The following is a 12,639-nucleotide window of genomic DNA, read 5'->3' as shown; positions in this document are numbered from 1 at the left end:
ACAACGAGTGTAGCTTTAATTTGGTATCTTACATGTGTGATTTAATGAAAGTTTGATTTTTATATCATGTTATTTGAATATGGCGCGCTGTATTTTCCCTGGCTATTGGCCGGTGGGACGTTTGCATCCCACCTGCCCCAGAGAAGTTAATAAATGGATCACTAGTCACTTTATACAAAGCACTCTAAATAATGCCACTTTAATAATGTTTACATATCTTACATTACTCATATCACTTGTATATACTGGATTTTATACCACCTATTGCACTTTGCCTATGCCGCTAGGCCATCGTTCATCCATAAACTTACATTTGCGAAAGAATGCGAAAGAATTCACCCCCCTTGGCATTTTTCCTATTTTGTGGCCTTAAAACCTGGAATTAAAATGGATTTTTTMGGGGTTTGTATCATTTGGATTTAAAAAACATGCCTACCACTTTGAAGATGCAAAATATTTTTTCTTGTGAAACAAAGAAATAAGACAAAGAAACAGAAAACTTGAGCGTGCATAACTATTCACCCTCCCAAAGTCAATACTTTGTAGAGTCACCTTTTTCAGCAATTACAGCTGCAAGTCTCTTGGGGTATGTCTCTATAAGCTTGGCACATCTAGCCACTGGGATATTTGCCCATTCTTCAAGGCAAAACTGCTCCAGGTCCTTCAAGTTGGATGGGATCCACTGGTGTACAGCAATCTTTAAGTCATACCACAGATTCTCAATTGGATTGAGGTCTGGGCTTTGACTAGGGCATTCCAAGACATTTAAATGTTTCCCCTTAAACCACTCGAGTGTTGATTTAGCAGTATGCTTAGGGTCATTGTCCCTCTGGAAGGTGAACCTCCGTCCCAGTCTCAAATCTCTGGAAGACTGAAAAAGGTTTCCCTCAAGGATTGCCCTGTATTTAGCGCCATCCATAATTTCTTCAATTCTGACCAGTTTCCCAGTCCCTGCCGATGAATATCATCCCCACAGCATGATGCTGCCACCACCATGCTTCACTGTGAGGATGGTGTTCTCGAGGGTGATGAGAGGTGTTGGGTTTACGCCAGACAWAGCGTTTTCCTTGAAGGCCAAAAAAGCTCAATTTTAGTCTCATCTGACCAGAGTACCTTTTCCATATGTTTAGGTAGTCTCCCAAATGCCTTTTGGCAAACACCAAACGTGTTTGCTTATTTTCTGGCCATTCTTCCATAAAGCACAGCTCTGTGGAGTGTACGGCTTAAAGTGGTTCTATGGACAGATACTCCAATCTCCGCTGTGGAGCTTTGCAGCTCCTTCAGGGTTATCTTTAGTCTCTTTGTTGCCTCTCTGATTAATGCCCTCCTTGCCTGGTCCGTGCATTTTGGTGGGTGGCCCTCTCTTGGCAGGTTTGTTGTGGTGCCATATTGATTCCATTTTTTAATAATGGATTTAATGGTGCTCCGTGGGATGTTCAAAAAGTTTCAGATTTATTTTTATAACCCAACCCTGATCTGTACTTCTCCACAACTTTGTCCCTGACTTGTTTGGAGAGCTCCTTGGTCTTCATGGTGCTGCTTCCTTGGTGGTGCCCCTTGCTTAATGGTGTTGCAGACTCTGGGGCCTTTCAGAACAGGTATATACAGTTGAAGTCAGAAGTTTACATACACCTTAGCCAAATACATTTAAACTCAGTTTTTCACAATTCTTGACATTTAATCCTAGTAAAAATTCCCTGTTTTAGGTCAGTTAGGATCACCACTTTATTTTAAGAATGTGAAATGTCAGAATAATAGCAGAGAGAATTTTTTATTTCACTTTTTATTTCTTTCATCACATTCCCAGTGGGTCAGAAGTGTACATACACTCAATTAGTATTTGGTAGCATTGCCTTTAAATTGTTTAACTTGGGTCAATCGTTTCAGGTAGCCTTCCACAAGCTTCCCACAATAAGTTGGGTGAATTTTGGCCCATTCCTCCTGACAGAGCTGGTGTAACTGAGTCAGGTTTGTAGGCATACGTGCTCGCAAACGCTTTTTCAGTTCTGCCCACAAATTTTATATAGGATTGAGGTCAGTGCTTTGCGATGGCCACTCCAATACCTTGACTTTGTTGTCCTTAAGCCATTTTGCCACAACTTTGGAAGTATGCTTGGGGTCATTGTCCATTTGGAAGACAAATTTGCGACCAAGCTTTAACTTCCTGACTGATGTCTTGAGATGTTGCTTCAATATATCCACATCATTTTCCTACCTCATGATACCATCTGTCTGTGAAGTGCACCAGGTCCTCCTGCAGCAAAGCACACCCACAACCTGATGCTGACACCCTGTGCTTCGCGGTTGGGATGGTGGTTTTCGGCTTGCAAGCATCCCCCTTTGTCCTCCAAACATAACGATGGTCATTATGGCCAAACAGTTCTATTTTTGTTTCATCAGACCAGACGACATTTCTCCAAAAGGTACGATCTTTGTCCCCATGTGCAGTTGCAAACCATAGTCTGGCCTTTTTATGGCGGTTTTGGAGCAGTGGCTTCTTCCTTGCTGAGCAGCTTTTCAGGTTATGTTGATATAGGACTCATTTTACTGTGGATATCGATACTTTTGTACCTGTTTCATCCAGCATCTTCACAAGGTCCTTTGCTGTTGTTCTGGGATGGATTTGCACTTTTCGCACCAAAGTACGTTCATCTCTAGGAGACAGAACGCGTCTCTGTCCTGAGCGGAATGACGGCTGCGTGGTCCCATGGTGTTTATACTTGCGTACTATTGTTTGTACAGATGAACGTGGTACCTTCAAGCGTTTAGAAATTGCTCCCAAGGATGAACCAGACTTGTGGAGGTCTACAATTCTTTTCTGAGGTCTTGGCTGATTTCTTTTGATTTTCCCATGATGTCAACCAAAGAGGCACTGAGTTTGAAGGGAGGCCTTCAAATACATCCACAGGTACACCTTCAATTGACTCAAATTATGTCAATTAGCTTATCAGAAGCTTCTAAAGCCATGACATCATTTTCTGGAATTTTCCAAGCTGTTTAAAGGCACAGTCAACTTAGTGTATGTAAACTTCTGACCCACTGGAATTGTGATACAGTGAATTATAAGTTAAATAATCTGTCTGTAAACAATTGTTGGAAAAATACTTGTGTCGTGCACAAAGTAGATGTCCTAACCGACTTGCCAAAACTATAGTTTGTTCACAAGAAATTTGGGGAGTGGTTGAAAAACTAGTTTTAATGACTCCAACCTAAGTGTATGTAAACTTCCGACTTAAACTGTACATGGTAAGTATGACGATTTCTGGAGGACTTCCTCCAAACAACCAAAGCTTTTGCAGTATGAACTAACATGTTGTCTATCCAATCAAAGTATCTGAGAATGAACCTAGTACTATGCATGTGTGATTTAGAAGCTTGCTGAGTTGGTGACACTGCTGGATAGATTGAGGTTGAGATAGTGAAAAGTGATAGTTGAGCATATTTGGAATATTATTCCATTCAAATTAGTTTCTTCAAACTACAGGATACGGAGGTGGTAGAACCCCTGCATTGCCCTCATCAGATTCAAGCTTCTGGGAAAAATTTATGTCCAGTGGTATTGCCCTACCATACCTCCTTGCCCATCCAAATAAAATATTTAAATATTGATCATTTATTTGACGGAGATGCTACCGACAGAAAGACCAATCGTTTGTCAGATAAAGCATCGGAACAATCGAAACAGCAACTCTCTATCTCAGTATGTTTAGCTTAGGTACGGTATTTGATGCTGTCTGGACTAAAAGAGTATGGCATGACATTCTCTTTTTTTGGCACACCACATCAGATACATGGGGCTACATATTGTACGACAGAAAATCTCTGTTTTTGTCGATCGGATGCTATTTTGGACTTACGTGCAAAGGTAACCTACATTTTGAAGTGGTTTGTTTTACAATCAGATGAAAACACCATGACTGGTTGTGTTCATGCCACATTAATAGGTAGGCTAATACATTTTTAAAGTTGAATTAAATGTTGTTACTATAAAACCCACAATAGAACTACTAAAGCAGTAATTTGGACTGCTCATGAATTAAAACTATTTATTACTCTGCCAAGTCATGCCCCCCTCCATCCTTGACTTTTCCTAAATTAGTCTGAAATACACACTGTCGTTGTTAGAATCTTAATATCACAAACAGAACTGGTGTTATAGACAGTTTTAGGAGGGCATGTCATTTTTTATATGTTTTTCCCCGTTGCCCCTCCTCTCGACTGTAGGGCTTGCTCCCCTCCTTCTCCCTATAGTTGAATATGCCATGCCCAGTTGAAACTCACCTCGATAATTGCCTCGAAAGGGAACCTAAACTATACCGAAACTAATTTCACACATATAATAACAGACTAAATAAATTAAGTAGGCTAAATTGTGATGGGGGAGAATGGATGAGTTGATGAGCGAGGGGAAGTGGACAACACATAATTATGTAGGTCTTTACCAATAGTGAATTAAGAACAGGGTGGGCCATTCTATTGTAATGATCTATTCTAATTATAATCTCAAAATGTTATGTACTCTATTAGTCTACTCTGGCCTACTTGGAGTACATAGTGAGAGCATACGTAATTTACAATGGCAAGATGACCTAGACGAATGGATGCACTCGTTAGCGTTGCTACAAAATCTAAATGAAAACGACTCAGATGGTGGGAAAGAAATTTATCATGATGACATCTCTGTTGCGTATTCTTCTGATGCTGAGCCTCAACCTGAGCCTACATCTCCGAGGCCTAACTGAAAAAAAGCCAAAACTGTGCACTGAGCAGGTGCCCACGCCACAAGCAAATGAAATGGTGAGCCAGGAGAGATGATGGCACTATTTGGAATAGAATCAGCTGTTGAGAATTCTACGGGCTATTATCAGCATAAAATGTCATCACTGAGGGAGCAGGGCCTACATTTCAAGCAATAAATAAAATTAGCAATGCACTCAACAGCTTTTGTTGTTGAGGCTTTGTGACATGGACATGCTCCAACTGATAATTGACATGGTTTTCAAACCTAATGCAATGGTCAATCTTAGCGCTGGCAGTAGTGTTATAGGTTATAGTAGTGTGTCAAATATTTTTGCTATTTTCACAACCAGAATTATGGGTGCAGTAGCTGGCAGTGGTGAGAAAGAGCTGGGTTTTGATTAATAAACAAGTTGTGTCGAGTTATGGTCCCTCATTGTGTAACGCTCGTCTTCTTCCTCTTCTGAGGAGGAATAGTAGGAATGATCGGAAGACCAATGTGCAGCGTGGTGAGTATTCAATTTAATAAGAATACTTAAACAACGAACAAAACAATAAAGTGAACGAACGAACGAAAACGTAACAGTCCCGTATAGTGAACACGAACACAGGAACAGGAACAATCACCCACAACCCACAATAACAAACAGGCTACCTAAATATGGCTCCCAATCAGAGACAACGACTAACACCTGCCTCTGATTGAGAACCATATCAGGCCAAACACATAGAAACAGACAAACTAGACATACAACATAGAATGCTGAGGGGCAGCTCCGGACTGAGGGGCAGCTCCGGACTGAAGGGCAGCTCAGGCGGCTCAGGCGCCTCTGGACTGAAGGGCGGCTCAGGCGCCTCTGGACTGAAGGGCGGCTCAGACGCCTCTGGACTGAAGGGCGGCTCAGGCGCCTCTGGACTGAAGGGCGGCTCAGGCACCTCTGGACTGAAGGGCGGCTCCTGACTGAAGGGCGACTCAGGCGGCTCCTGACTGAAGGGCGGCTCAGGACAGACGGGCGGCTCAGGCGGCTCAGGACAGACGGCGGCTCAGGCCAGACGGGCAGCTCAGGACAGACGGGCGGCTCAGGACAGACGGGCGGCTCAGGCGGCTCAGGACAGACGGGCGGCTCAGGCGGCTCAGGACAGACGGGCGGCTTTTCATGTCTTGTCATATATTTTCAAGCAGATTTAAGTCAAAACTCTAACTCGGCCATTCAGGAACATTCACTGAATTCTTGGTAAGCATCTCCAAAGTAGATTTGGCCTTGTGGTTTAAGTTATTGTCCTGCTTAATGTAATCTCCCAGTGTCTGATGGAAAGCAGACTGAACCAGGTTTTCCTCTAGAGTTTTTTCTGTGCTTAGCGCCATTCAGTTTCTTTTTTACCAAAACAAAACTCCCCAGTCCTTAACGATTACAAGCATACCCATAACATGATGCAGCCACCACTATGCTTGAAAATATGGAGAGTGGTATTCAGTAATGTGTTGTATTTGATTTGCCACAAACATAACACTTTGTATTCAGGACAAAAAGGTAATTGCTGTTATGACTCTCCTGTGAGGATCCAAAGATCAGGTTACAATGGATCAGCGTCTACAGAGCCCTTTCAGCCGCAGAGGGGAGGAGGGATTGGTGTGGGGGTCTTATGACACCTCATGTCGATCGTAAATTGCAGGCAACAGATAACTCCTTTTGGTCTCTAGTATTGGTGAATGGAATCCCTTTGTTACAGAAGGTTTTGCTGCCCAAAAACTCTAACGTCCAACAGTGAACACTGGGACAATATATTTCAACATCCGAATGTGGGGTATGATGAGAGATGGAATATGGGAAATTAATGTCTATTTTGTGATGTCATTTAAAATGGCATAAAAATGATGAAACAAAAATATTGTAACCTGAAGAGCTTTTACACGGTGTATATCAGGTTTACATCCTTTACGCTGTGTATGAAATATCAAGTACGAAGAGGGAGCTCAGAGGGCGTGTCAGTATGACAGAAACGTCCCTTTTTACCCAAGTGTATAAAAGTGAGCTAAGAATTGACATACCAGAATAGAAGGACCACAAGCTGCAGCTAGGTCTACATTGGTCATGACCCTGCAAATCAACACGAGTTGAAGAAGACAAAGTAGCCTCTAGCTATCAATGTTACAGTTGAATATCTGTTCTAAGTACTGTAACTAAGAAAGTGAATTTATGTAGGACCATCCGGTTATTCTCTTCAAATCTTCATCAACAACACTGCTCTCATAACAACTCTGGGGATCATCGACATGGCTGATTAGCTGTCCTCAGAAGACCACTCTTCCAGAAAGAGTGAGGTTGATGGCAACATTGAGTACTTTTGGGAGAGTGTAGAATAGAACTGTTTGGCCATAATGACCATTGTTATGTTTGGAGGAAAAAGGGGGCCGCTTGCAAGCCGAAGAACACCATCCCAACCGTGAAGCACGGGGGTGGCAGCATCATGTTGTGGGGGTGCTTTGCTGCAGGGTGACTGGTGCACTTCACAAAATAGATGGCGTCATGAGGAAGGAAAATTATGTTGATATCTTGAAGCAACATTTCAAGACAAGGTATTGGAGTGGCCATCACAAAGCCCTAACCTAAATCCCATAGAAAAATTGTGGGCAAAGCTGAAAAAGCGTGTGCGAGCAAGGAGGCCTACAAACCTGACTCAGTTACACCAGCTCTGTCAGGAGGAATGGGCCAAAATTCACCCAACGTACTGTGGGAAGCTTGTGGAAGGCTACCTGAAACGTTTCACACAAGTTAAACAATTTAAAGGCAATGCTTCCAAATACTAATTGAGTGTATGTAAACTTCGGACCCACTGGGAATGTGATGAAAGAAATAAAGGCTGAAATAAATCATTCTCTCAACTATTATTCTGACATTTCACATTCTTACAATAAAGTGGTGATCCTAACTGACCTAAGACAGGGAATTTCTAATAGGATTAAATGTCAGGATTTGTGAAAAACTGATTTTAAAGGTATTTGGCTAAGGTGTATGTAAACTTTCGACTTCAACTGTATGTTCTGTTGCTACTGTTCCAATCACGTATTTGCGACGGTACCCATCAGGGACCACTCAACAATGATCACAAATATGTGATCGTACGCATCAAAGGGTTAATATAATAAACATTTACATTTGGATATTGTCTTATCCATATATATTATGAATAACATATTTATAAAAGACAGGGCTAAAGTTTGTAGGGCTAAATGTAACTACTTCTAAATWTCTTAAGATCAGTCATGAATGAATGAATTTATACATAGCTACATGTTGAACTTATGGTTTCCTTTGGGCAAATCAGATGTCAGTGTACTTACTACATTGAATACAGACTGCGTAAACCCAACTTCACTCCGAATTTACTTTCACATAACTTGTGTAAAACAAGATAGAGGAGTTACTTTCAACTATTCAATGTTGTCAAGGTAGAGCATAGCTACGCAAATGAGTATGGAAGATGATCAATTTCCAAATGTGTTGACATGATAGCTCAGCAGAAACTAACACTGTTTTTTTCCAAAGCTAAGCAGGGTACATAGAGGTAGGCATCTGGATGGTAGACTCGTTCTCTTTAGGTTGGGATGCAAGATGTTGAAATGATGACATTGATTCAAACGTACCATTTTACTATCAACATTGAGACAAGGTCAAATAAAATATATCAAATCAAATATGAAATTCAACATAATGTCAATCACCCAATATACACTGAACAAAAATATAAATGCAACTTGTAAAATGTTGGTCCCATGTTTCATGAGCTGAAATAAAAGATCCCAGAAATTTTACAAACGCACAAAAATCTTATTTCTCCTAAATGATGTGCCCAAATTTCTTTTACATTCCTGTTAGTGAGCATTTCTCCTTTGCCAAGATAATCCGTCCACCTGACTGACAGGTGTGGCATAACAAGAAGCTGATTAAACTTCATGATCATTACACAGGTGCACCTTGTGTTGGGGAAAATATAAAAGGCCACTCTAAAATGTGCAGTTTTGTCAAACAACACAATGCCACAGATGTCTTAAGTTCTGAGGTAGCGTGCAATTGTTATGCTGACTGCAGGAATGTCCACCAGAGCTGTTGCCAGATAATTTAATGTTAATTTCTCTACCATAAGCCGCCTCTAACGTTGTTTTAGAGAATTTGGCAGTAAGTCCAACAGGCTTCTGAGACCAGCCACCCGGACAGCTGATTAAACTGTGGGTTTGCACAAACTGTCAGAAACCGTCTCAGGGAAGCTCATTTGCATACTCTTCACCCTCACCAGGGGCGACGAGTTCAGTGGGCAAATGCTTCAGTGGGCAAATGCTCACCTTCAATGGCCACTGGCACGCTGGAGAAGTGTGTTCTTCACGGATTAATCCCAGCTTTAACTGTACCGGGCAGATGGCAGACAACGTGTATGACGTCATGTGAGTGAGCGGTTTGCTGATGTCAACGTTGCAAACGGAGTGTTTCATGGTGGCAGTGGGGTTATGGTACGGGCAGGCATAAACTACGCACAATGAACACAATTGCATTTTATCAATGGCAATTTGAATGCACAGAGATACTGTGACAAGAGCCTGAGGCCCATTGTTGTGTCATTCGTCCACCGCCATCGCCTCTGTTGCAGCATGATAATGCACGGCCCCATGTAGCAAGGATCTGTACACAATTCCTGGAAGCTGAAAATGTCCCAGTTCTTCCATGGCCTGCATGCTCACCAGAAATGTCACTTATTGAGCATGTTTGGGATGCTCTGGATTGACTTGTATGACAGCGTGTTCCAGTTCCTGACACTATCCAGCCACTTCGCACAGCCATTGATGAGGAGTAGAACAACATTCCACAGGCCACAATCAACAGCCTGATCAACTCTATGCGAAGGAGGCAAATGGTGGTCGCACCATATACTGACTGCTTTCCTGATCCACGCCCCTACTTTGTGCTATATTTTCGCCTTCATGGGCGGCGCACAATTGGCCCAGCGTTTCTCTCCCTCTAAAAACAGAAATAAATGTTTTGGCCTTTACAAATATTATTTTGGCCTTTATTCAGATTACAATCGCTCTCTTTCATTTTTTTGAAAAAGAAATAACCTCCAAAATATCGTTATATACTGTATTATCAATCACCTACATAAAGCTGAGTGACTCACTCATTCATGTCTTTGGATCAAAATAAATAAGTTTCAACATTCTTTCTGATAGTCTTTAATAAAGAAATGTTTTGGTTATCCTGACCTGGACACCATGTACAGTATTATAATAGCCCATTATGGGCAATTAGCAGGACAATATTCCTTTACCAACACCTCTCTGTATTTTGATACTTTGTGGATGGGGGTCCCGAGTGGATTGGTGCTCCCGTAGTGGAAAATGCGTTGCTACAGATGCAGGTTCGATACCCGTGTGTCACGTTCCTGACCTATTTTATGTTATTTTTATATGTTTAGTTGGTCAGGGCGTGAGTTGGGGTGGGCATTGTATGTTGTGTGTGTTTTGTTTTGTCTATGGGTGTTGTAGGTGTATGGGGTAGAGAAGAGTGAGGTTTTCTAGTTATGTCTATGGCTGCCTAGATTGGGTCTCAATCAGAGACAGCTGTCATTSATTTGWCTCTGATTGGGAGCCATATTTAAGGTAGCCATAGGCAGTAGGCTTTTGTGGGTAGTTGTCTTGTTGAACGTTTGTTGCTTGTATGTGCACTTACGTTATCTAGCTTTTTTGTTAGTTTGTGTTTAGTGTTCGTTTTTGTGTTTTCTCTCTCTTCTCTAATAAAGAAGACCAGAAATCCTGCTTCGTGCMCTGTCTCTCTCTCCCGTTACACCGCTGCTTGATCGTTTGTTGGTGGGTGGTTCTGTATGTAGTCTGTTTCCTGTTCATGCGTTCTTCACGTTATATGTAAGTTCGTGTCCAGGGGCCTGTTGCACAAAACTAGGATAAGGGATTAAGCCAGGATATCTTGGTGATCCTGGCTCAATTGATCCGTAATCCGGTTGCACTAAAGATGGATAGGGGGCAGGAGGATATGTTATGGTATAAATTACCATGGAGATTTATTCTGTGGAGCTAGCCTGCTCCAGACCAGGCTAAATTCCAGGATKTATTTAATCTCATCCCTAATGTCAGTCAGCAGTCACCACAAATGGAAACCAATAGTTATTTCACTGCTCACTATACATTGTTATCACATATAACTAGACCCACTGTTATTATTTAAACGTTTGTGATCATTAATTTCAATGATTTTTAGATGATGTTGCTATCATTAGATAATTTACAGTTTCCCATAGACTATAAGGCTATATATAAAATGATAGAATATTAGGGCCACAGAGGGGAAAAAAACACAAGTCATAATATTGTAACCAGTTGTTTTAAAAGGAGGAACAGTTGTTAAAATGACAGATGTGGGGCATTTGTGAAATTGTACTTCAGTATGGTTTCATAAACAAAGACATGCTGATGTGCCAGAATATTAAGTATCACATTGTCATAAGTATCAAAACTGTAAAAACAATATGTAGCTTTTCTGCAGAAAGAACCAGCCTCATAAATTTATGACTTTATCCTTTTTCTTCAGTGTGGCCCTAGTACTCTGTCATATAAACAAATACATATTCCATATGAATATAAAAACACAATGTGTAACATTATGTTCCTTTATTGAATAAGGACAAAACAAAGCAGGTAAACCATCAGCTCCTTTCGAAACTGAAGTCACAGTGACTCTACAAGATGGAAAGCACAGAATCCAAGCATATTATACAAAATGATACATACACATTCAAAGGTCTGTATATAACACACCCTGCATGTCTGCACACTAAAATAAATGCAGGACAAATCCATACACATCAACTGAACAGACAAATGAATGGATGCAGTAGCCTCCCTGCAGCCTTGTATTACACACAGTATACCGCACAAACATCATAAGAGGCCAAATTCGTCAAAAAACGAACCCAAAAAAAACCAAATTCCTCTGCCACCGCAGGACATATTTAACCAAAATTGAAAGCACACATACTAACTAAATAATTCAACACATATTGGTCCCTCAGCAGCCGACCACTGTCGTCATCAGGGAAGATTGCCGGATTGTCCCAGTCCATGGCTGGTGGCACTCTGGGGCCTCTCCTTCCTCAGGAGGCCACATTGTGGAGGACAGCACAAGCCACAGTAATAACACATGCCCTAACAGGGCTGACCCTTAATTTGTGAAGGCAGTGAAGCGTGCCTTCAGGAGGCCAAAGGTCATTTCAACTCTGGCCCTGGTCCTGGCATGGGCATGGTTGTAGGCCTGCTGTGCTTCCTGGGTCTGTAAAGGTGTCAGGAGAAAAGCTGGCAGCCATACCCCTGTCTCCCAGCAACACACCAGAGAATTCACCTGTCAACACAAAATCTCATCATTACTACCTCATAAACACAGTGATATATCTTGACACAGCCATGATGGTTATAAATAGGGTTGTGTGGCTTACCTTGTGATAGGCACTGATAGATTTCAGAGGCCCGAAAGATTCTGGAGTCATGGACTGAGCCAGGCCATTTTGCCACAACATTGCTGATCACACAGTCAGCATTGCAGACCATCTGAAATCATAAGATGAGAATATTACACCAATCAATGACAACACTGGCAATGCAGAGTGTTCGTCAATGGACAATATCAAAAAGTTATGTTCACCTGAACATTAATGCTGTGAAAGGATTTCCTATTCACAAAATCGGCCTCATGGGCACCTGAGGGGCTTTTATCCTTATGTGTGTGCAGTCCACTGCACCAATGACATTGGGGAAACCTGTCACACAAAGTAATGAGTATCCTACTATGTGTTAACAGTTGTCCTGTAATTTGTAGATCCTCTTACCTGCAATCTATAGAACTC

At 41.7% G+C, this 12,639-nt stretch overlaps 1 long non-coding RNA gene across 1 annotated transcript; it reads right to left on the bottom strand.

Annotated features, from left to right (window-relative positions):
- Window positions 1–12,100: 12,100 nt before the first annotated feature.
- LOC139029223 (uncharacterized) lies at window positions 12,101–12,501 on the bottom strand. Its single transcript, XR_011481505.1, has 3 exons — window positions 12,438–12,501; window positions 12,232–12,343; window positions 12,101–12,137 (listed from the first exon to the last, which is right to left on the bottom strand). It is a non-coding gene; the product is annotated as an uncharacterized lncRNA (long non-coding RNA).
- Window positions 12,502–12,639: the final 138 nt, after the last annotated feature.

This window comes from Salvelinus sp. IW2-2015, linkage group LG18, assembly GCF_002910315.2.
Source record: "Salvelinus sp. IW2-2015 linkage group LG18, ASM291031v2, whole genome shotgun sequence".
Taxonomy (NCBI): Eukaryota; Metazoa; Chordata; class Actinopteri; order Salmoniformes; family Salmonidae; genus Salvelinus; species Salvelinus sp. IW2-2015.
Note: the sequence above shows the minus strand (reverse complement) of the source record. Positions and strands in the feature narration are given on the sequence as shown.